Source organism: Dendroctonus ponderosae, unplaced genomic scaffold, assembly GCF_020466585.1.
Source record: "Dendroctonus ponderosae isolate FM_Combo_2020 unplaced genomic scaffold, Dpon_F_20191213v2 Dpon_F_20191213_9, whole genome shotgun sequence".
In the NCBI taxonomy this organism is placed as follows: Eukaryota; Metazoa; Arthropoda; class Insecta; order Coleoptera; family Curculionidae; genus Dendroctonus; species Dendroctonus ponderosae.
Genome location: NW_026019116.1, coordinates 2,532,300 through 2,540,716, shown reverse-complemented (window position 1 = coordinate 2,540,716; position 8,417 = coordinate 2,532,300).

The window sequence follows — 8,417 nt, the reverse complement described above, 5'->3', positions numbered from 1 at the left end:
ACAAAACCATGGTATACTAAGGAAGTCGAAGAACTAGATAACGCAAAACATACCTGAAATACAGTTCACAAACCTTAACACTGGATGAACATAAAGCCGTAAGAAATACAAGCAACAACAAAATCAAATACATTAAAAGAGCAAATTGGAAAAGTTTCTCGGCAGACATGGAACACGACCTTTACAGAGGCCAGAGGAAGATTTGGAACATGTTAAGGAATAGAGAAAAACCAATCAACGAACATATAAACATAACGAAAATTGCACTTAACGATTGAGGATACTGAATCAATCGATCACCGAATTGAAAAACCGCAAGTCCACGGGAATAGCAAAATATCCAACGAATTACTGAAGCACGGAGGGAACCCACTATCCAAAGAGCTACACGTTCTCTTTAACAAAATCATATAAACCAAAAAAATACCAAACGAATGGAAAGAAAGCATACCCATTCCAAACTTCAAGAAGGGAAGCACAAAAGACTCAGCAAACTATCGAGGAATTACGCTATTAAGTTCAGTACTAAAACTATTTACTAAAATACTGGCAGAAGATATATCTTCTCATGGCATATGCGAAAAGCAACAAGAAAAAACAGGTCAACAGTAGATGCCATCTTTACTATCAGGCAAATTGCTGAAAAGGCTATAGAATACAACAGAGTAGCATATATGTGTTTTGTAGATGTTACGAAAGCAGTTGACCGAGTAAGACTCACTGATGTTGTGGAACTCAAAAAGAAAAACGTGCACCGGGATATTTCAAGCATTGTTGCGGAGTTAAACACTAACAACTGGACCGAAAAACAACTGGAAGGCAGAGAGACACACAGACTACTCAAGCAAACTGAAATAAGACAAGGCGATAGCCTAAGCCCCATCCTCTTCAACTTGATTATGGACGAACTTATAGCGGAAGTAAGCAAGGTGGGAAAGGGATACTCACTAGGGGACAAAAAACTTAAAGTAATTTGCTACGCGGACGATGCCGCGCTGGTCTCAGAGGGTGAAGAGAACCTGCAGGGAATACTTTATCGGTTCGAAAAAACAGCTACCAAATACAGCATGGAGAAGTTGGTAGCAAAATCAAAAGTGCTAACCATCTCAAAAGAGCCCAGAACATCTGAATTGACTGTATACCTATAATAAATCAGTAGAACAGGTTATGAGCTTCAAATATCTCGGCGTCAACATCACGAGCAGCAGAGACCTCCAAGAAGATTATCCGCACAGCAGAGATGAGTCTCTAAGACCCATGGCAGGCTACACACTAAGGGACCACAAAGGAAACGAAGACATCCGAGAACTTTGCGATGTCCAGGACATAGTAAGATGGTCCCGAAACAGATGTCGCCAATTGAAAGATCATATTGAACGGATGGACAACAACATATTGGAGAAGATTGCAAGAGATGGTCTCCCGACATCCAGCAGACCACCTGGACGTCCCCCCATACGTAAGAATGCTGGAATTCATCATCTCAGATACAACTCTAAGAATACAAAAAGGAATAAGAAGAGATAGAGGCTTAGTTGGAGATCACAAAATTTTATTTCGAAAAAAAAACGATATTAACAATAGAAAATCGAATAAAAATTTTGTTAATAAGTATTGTTTTGAAATGGTCCCATGTTTGATTGGTAGCCATTTAGAATACAAGCATTAAAAAAAAAATCTTGGAAATTTACTTAAAATTATGAACATTTTTTATATTAAAATAGTACTCTTCTAGAATCTTTTCAATTCTCATTATTGCGACTTGGTTTGAAGCTTATTAAAAAAAAACATTCTTCTTTAGTGAACGTAGTTTTGTTTGGCATCGTTTATTTTCCGAAAGGTGGCAATGCATTTAAGCATTATTATGAAAAAGTTGACAAAAATAAAGCATACAGAAACTTCATAATTTCAAATAAAATTGGTTTTTTGGGAATAATTCCTGCGGTTCCAGCGTCGAATTAATTACTTTCGCAAATTGCATTTAAAGCTGATCCTCATCGACGTGTTTACATTTGTCAAAAGTACCGGACAAAGAAAAGAGGTTTCAAGTTGCATCATATTAGTCAAAAATATTGTGGCACAACATTTTTTCTATTTCAGTATAAAATTGAACCTTTTTTTATTTATAGTTTTATTAGTAGATCGTTTTTAAACTGTGTGCTTTCATCTTTTCTGTGGCTTCTTGTTCTTCCTTCCCACTACCATTTCCTGTCCAATAAGTTCTGCATAATGCCCAAGTGACCAAACCATTTTAGTTCTTGTCTTTGTACTACACTATTAGTTCCTTTCTTATCTCGTATTTTATCCCTTTTGAGAACACTCTTGATTCTTTCCAGGTACTTAATATCCACTGTCAGAATTTTATTCTGGAGAGTATTTGCTAGTTCCCAACTCTCGTTGCCATACAATACACGAGTACCAGTTTGACAAATGTTTCTTATATATGTATTTTTTCAAAATCGTTTTTGTTCTGTGTTTTTCTTTCAAATTTTGCCTTTTGTATGTGATTTTTAATACATAACTTCCTCACGTCTCCTGTTTCAGCTTCCTTCCTTTAGAGACGAATTATCTATCAACAGGTAGTCAAGAGCTATCACTATATTAATTTTTATATTGTTTACAATCCTTTTTCTTCCTAATTTTTTTATTTATTTAAAATCTTTCGCCTATCAAAGTTCTGCCATGGTAAACTATAGCTGTTGCGCTAATCCTTTCATCAATTTTAACTTGATGATTTGAATTTCCGAGTATTTAATGATTTTAATTTCCGAGTATTTACAATCCCAGGAACTAACATTTTGCATCTGTTTGACCTTCACTTCGTCTAGGTCTGTTTTGATTATTTCCTCTTCTTGYTTCACCACTTTCTTAGTTAAGTTTATATTAATATTAATGTTCGTTGCTCTAGACGATTATTTGCATATCGCTGGGCCATGTTTAAGCTCTGAATCGTTCATTCTCAATACGTCTCAACTCACCAACCATTTTCATGTTTGTCGCAGTTTTGTCTTGGTCTCCCCCAGTATATTATTAAATCGTTTTATCAATAACACATGACTTAGAACTTCCTCTCATTTGAACCTTTTCTGCTCTTAAAGTCCTAGTACTGTTTACTTCCTTTCCTCATACCATCTCAAGATCTTTTTAATTGTATGCTTTCTATGTATTTCCTTAGCTTTATTCACACTCCCCTCTGTTTCAAACGTTTCCAAATAAAATTTCTTCTCACACTGCGGAGGCGAAACTTTTTGAATATTTACAATGTTCTKCCGTGTTATCACTTTGAAGACTAGTYGTASATGATTTTGCRAACTTCTCCTCCGGTWMTYMATTCTTTCCKTTAGYYTTCTCTTTAGAACKCTATAATATTTGTTCATTTCTTCACTGATCGAAATTTTCAGTTTTTGGGATTATAATTTGAGWCAACATTTCATCTTGTTTGCWTKTTTTTCAGACCTTTTTAGTCTTTAGGCGTGCCTGTTYTTCAACAGATATCTWCGTAATGTTAATSAGACAGATCACCGTGAAAAACATTGTTGCCAAATTTCYTGTACAGTTTTTTTCCAATATCTCARCTTCTAATAAGAATTTATTTTTTGACTATTTTTCTCTTGACTTGTGCAATGTTCGGGTATCGGTATTTGTAMTATACAGAGTGTTTCAAATATAATTAGTTTGCCTTAATCGTCCCATTTTTGGAAGGTCCGTGGATCAATATCTTTATAATAATTGTTATTTACTTCGGTGTGTGTGAAAGGGGAATAAGGCTTCAAAGCTGAGACCAACTTGGGATGGAAGCCATTCGAAACATTGGCAAGCAGGCCACATCTGCCTAAACCCAAATCACTAATGGATCCCGAAACAAGAGCTCTCAATGGATACTGGCGGCTAATTACCCATCGTCAGCCGTCTTTGTTTGCAATGTAAACACCTCCCAAGCCAGTTCAAACAGTACAGGTGACGACTTAGAGAATAATTGACGGTGTAAGAAAACGTCATCATCCCGTAACCTTCAGGATTATCGGGGTAGGTCACGGTCGATGTTTGTTTGTTTAGCAAATGTTTTTGCTGCAACGACACACCTTATTATGCTTGGCCACGTTCAGCATGCCTTTCAGGAATGTTTGTGGTCCGGTCTGGTGGTGATGCTGATTGCGGAGGTGGCTCTTAGCCGATAGTCAGTTAGTGCCATTTTCCTATGTGCAGGCACGTTTCCCAGTTGGTTTTTTCTCATTTAACCGACAGCAAGTGGAAGATGCATCAGGCAGGCGCAACAAAAGAGAATCATCCGACAATACTGAGTTTTATTCGATTCCGGACTTTTGTTGATTCGCTGCATTCCCTGGTGGGCTGGTCATCCACCACAAAAGACTCTGAATTTCAGTTGCATTGAAAAGCTGTCACCTCGAGAAGATGCGCTAGTGACAGCCAACAACGCCTGGTACGTGATAATCAAAGAAGGGTTGGAGTTAACTGAAAGTCAGGGTCTTTTGTCGTTTCAGAAATCGAGTGGCACAGGACGGGCTTGGGGACAACAGTATGTTAACAGTATACAGAATGTTAACAGCTTGTCGTAACAAAAAAATGCCAGATATTTTTTACTTCTTGTGGAATAAGGAAGTTGAAACGTATTTGTAGTAATACAAAATACAATTCTAATTTATTTTCCTGCCTGCGTGTACTTGTTATAATATTCCTATCTTTCCTGGGTTTCAGTCAAAGTGTGAAGTGAAAATTTTGAAACAGCGTTTATTTCATTACGCTTCGGCGAGACAACGCCGTCATCAGATTTAAAATTTTACACAAACTACAAACACTAATTCACAATTAAAACATGTTGTATAAAATTTATAATTTACAAAGTGTGAAAACATTCTTAATTTTTGGAGGAAAAAAATCTTCCTTTTGGGACAGCAAAACATCGGAAAAAATTACATCATGATTGGTTAAAAATCAACGTCCTTTTAGGTCTTCGCCTTCTTGAAAACCTTGAGTTTATCTGAATTATTTTTCTACATTTGCGAGAGTGGTATGCATGTATTGAGATAAGCAGAAATAGTTTTAATTTTTCACTAGTTTACTGGCTGTTTCATACTTATGGCTTTATTAGGGTTTGGTAAATGTTGCTAAGGTTGTCGGTATCTGATCTAAAATTTACTGCTTTTGCATGTTTTTTTATTTATATCAAATCTTGGATTGTTCTTTTATGATAATTTGTTTCCCTAATTAATATATCTGCGTTGTCAAAATCAAAATTATGTAACATTTGGTGTGCATGTTGTGTTAATGCTGTTTTAGTTTCACTAGTATTTTTCAGACTGTATTTATGTTCGTACATTCTCTTTTTTTAATATTGTTTAGTTTGTCCTATATATGTATTATCGCATTCTAAACAATTGACTCTATATACAGTATTTGGTATATCCATTTGGCAGTTTTTGGCTTTAGTTTTGGGAGACATTCAATTGATGAGTTGTTTTTTGTTTTTTTCCGCAATTATAATGTTGTGTGGCTACTTTTAAAATTTTCCTATTGATTTCTGGAATATATGGTAGTGATATATATGTATTGTTTCTTTGTTCCTCATTATTGTTATATTTAGTTGAGTTGTAAATTTCGTTCATTCTTCGCTTTATTATCGGTTCAGAAAAATTTTTTGGGTTGTTATTATTAAGTAAAATTTTTCTGATTTTTTTTTAATTTTCTTGTCTGTAATTTGGGTGTGATAATTTTATAGCTCTATCTGTAAGTGCAGTTATTACGCTTTTTTTATGTTTTTGGGGTGCATATGAATTATAGTTTAAATATCTTCCTGACCAAACTTCTTTTGTATACCAATTTGTTTTTATTTCACCTGAGTTATCATAATTTACTGTTATGTCTAAAAAATGTATTGATTGATTTTTATCCTTTTCTATTGTAAATTTTAGTGTCGTGAAAATTGTTGAATTAATCTAGGGTATATTGAACTTCACCTTTGGGTAAACACATTAAGCAATCATCTACATAGCGCTTAAAGAAAGTTGGTTTATAATCTAGGCTTGTTATTATGTTTTTTTTCTAAGGTTTCCATAACAAGGTTTGCAATTGTTTCAAATTTTCACTTCACACTTTGACTGAAATATCATAACAAAATACAACGGCGTACCATTTTTTCTTTAACAAATTTGAGAGCGCTGCCAAAAATTAACAAATTTATTTTATTGCAAAACATGCGTCTTTCCCACGCATTGATCATTTTGGCTAAACAAAGCATTTTGGGCTATTGTTTATACAGCAAATTAGGGTTATTTTCGGACGTAGAACATTTGGATAAAACAATGCCTTTCTACATGAAACATCTTGTATTTGTTACTGACAATCCCAGTATTCGTTTTATTACAGTGAGTGCGTCTCAGAAGTAAAGTCTAAATTCATATAAAATTAAGCCGACTAAAAAAAAAACGCTTTTCAGCAAAAAAATTGAATAGAATTCACTATTGAATTCTAACTGCGATTACACCAAATAATAATTAACAGCGACTTCTTTACTGAACGCACAACTCTGAACTTGTAGAGTATATTTCGTTTTTGCGAAATTCGATTTTGAAAAACTCAATTCGAAATGTGTGYCGCAATAGTTCTTTAAAATCYGCAAACATTTTCTTAACGATAAGTTCGAAATTTTGGCGAAAACTCTGAACTTGTAGACTATTTTTCGTTTCTGAGAAATTTATTTTCCAAAAACGGGATGCAAAATGTTGCCCAAAAGTGCCCAGCAACAGTTTTCTCAAATCCTACACAAAATTTCCTCAACGATTAGTGAGGTTTGAAATTTTGACGGCATTTAGAGCGCACTCTTCTTTACTGAACGCACAACTCTGAACTTGTGGAGTAGTTTTGTTTCTGAGTTAAAGTTGAGAGTGAGCTCAAATTTATATTTTTTGACTTTTGACTGACTAAAATTGACTCTCACGCTTAGGAAATTTTCGGCGAAACATAAAACTTTTACATGCATGTTTTTTGCGCTCAATCTATTCCTTTTGTCTTAAGAAGCTTAAAAAGTGCATTTATAAAGTGGTTGGATCAATGATAATGAAGAACTCGCCGGTTAAAGATCTTGAATGCTCAAAATCGGCAAAAACGCATAAAATGTATCGAAAATATCGATTATTTCGAAACTGAAACTTTTAGCGTGTTTTTCAATGAGTTCGTTGCGATCCGAACGCAATGTTGTACATTTTAAGGCATTTTCAGAAAATTCATATTTTTTCAAAAAATCGTCCCGCGCTTACAAAAATTTTCGGCAGAAACAAAAAATTTCACATGTGTGTTTTTTGCGCTCAATCGATTCCTTTTGCCTTGAGAAGCTCACAAAAGTGTATTTATAAAGTGTTTGGACCAATAATAACGAATAAATCGCTTAAAGACGTGCCCAGTCATGGGATTGTGCAATAAGCCAATTGCACCTTCCAGAAATTCCAGACATTTGTTCCTTCCTGAAAAATTAGCCTTCACTGTGATTTGCTTAAAAGTTACTCGGTTTGAACCGGGAACCATCTGCTATTAACTGCCGGAAAAGCAAGTTTGTGACATTTCTGTGTTGGGAGTGCGAATTTTTTGAATGTGTATTGACTTGCTGTGGCCAGTCCAGAGTCAAAAGTTTGGGGATTATTAAAAAAAATCAGTCTACCGTCCATTCCAACTCACCAGTCGGGAATATGTAAAAACAAGTGTGTGTTTAATAAATTTGCCTTACGAAAAATTTTCTGCCTGCGATCGGTTGGACTTAATTTTTTTTGCCAGGCTCAACTAAATAGTTGTCGTTTGCTGCAAAATCAGGCTGCAGTTCGTTTAGATAGAAAGTTGCATCATTTGCAGGTAGGTTAGAACTGGACGAAAACATGTTTAGCTGCGCGTTATTGGACGTGAGGGATGACTCAAGTTTAAAGCTCTGGTCAGACTTAACTTGAAGTTTGTTAACTCCTGCAAAATTATTCTGCATGAAAGTTCTGGTCAGGCTCGATTGTAAGTTGGTTGATTCCTGCAAAATCTATCAGCATTGCATTGCGACTGAAATTTGGAACTCGGGCAGCGCCCGACCGTGGTTAAAATTGGACAAAGCTTCAAGTGTTTAGTCACACTAGTTTGGACATGACGATTTTTTTTAACTGCTCGTTTTGAAAGTTCTGATCAGGCCCGACTGTAACTTTGGCGGTTTTTGCAAAATTTTTATACGGTTCGTTTAGATTGAAATTTGGAACACTGGCAGCGCCCCACCGTGCTTAGAACTGGACAAAAAGTCAAGTGTAGTTAAAATCACTTCCTTGGAAAGGGAGTTTTTAAAACAATTTTTATTTCGATTGATATGGATCTCAGCTTCAAGATACAACTGTTCGTTATTACAGGCTTGTGAGAATATATACTGAATTAATGCT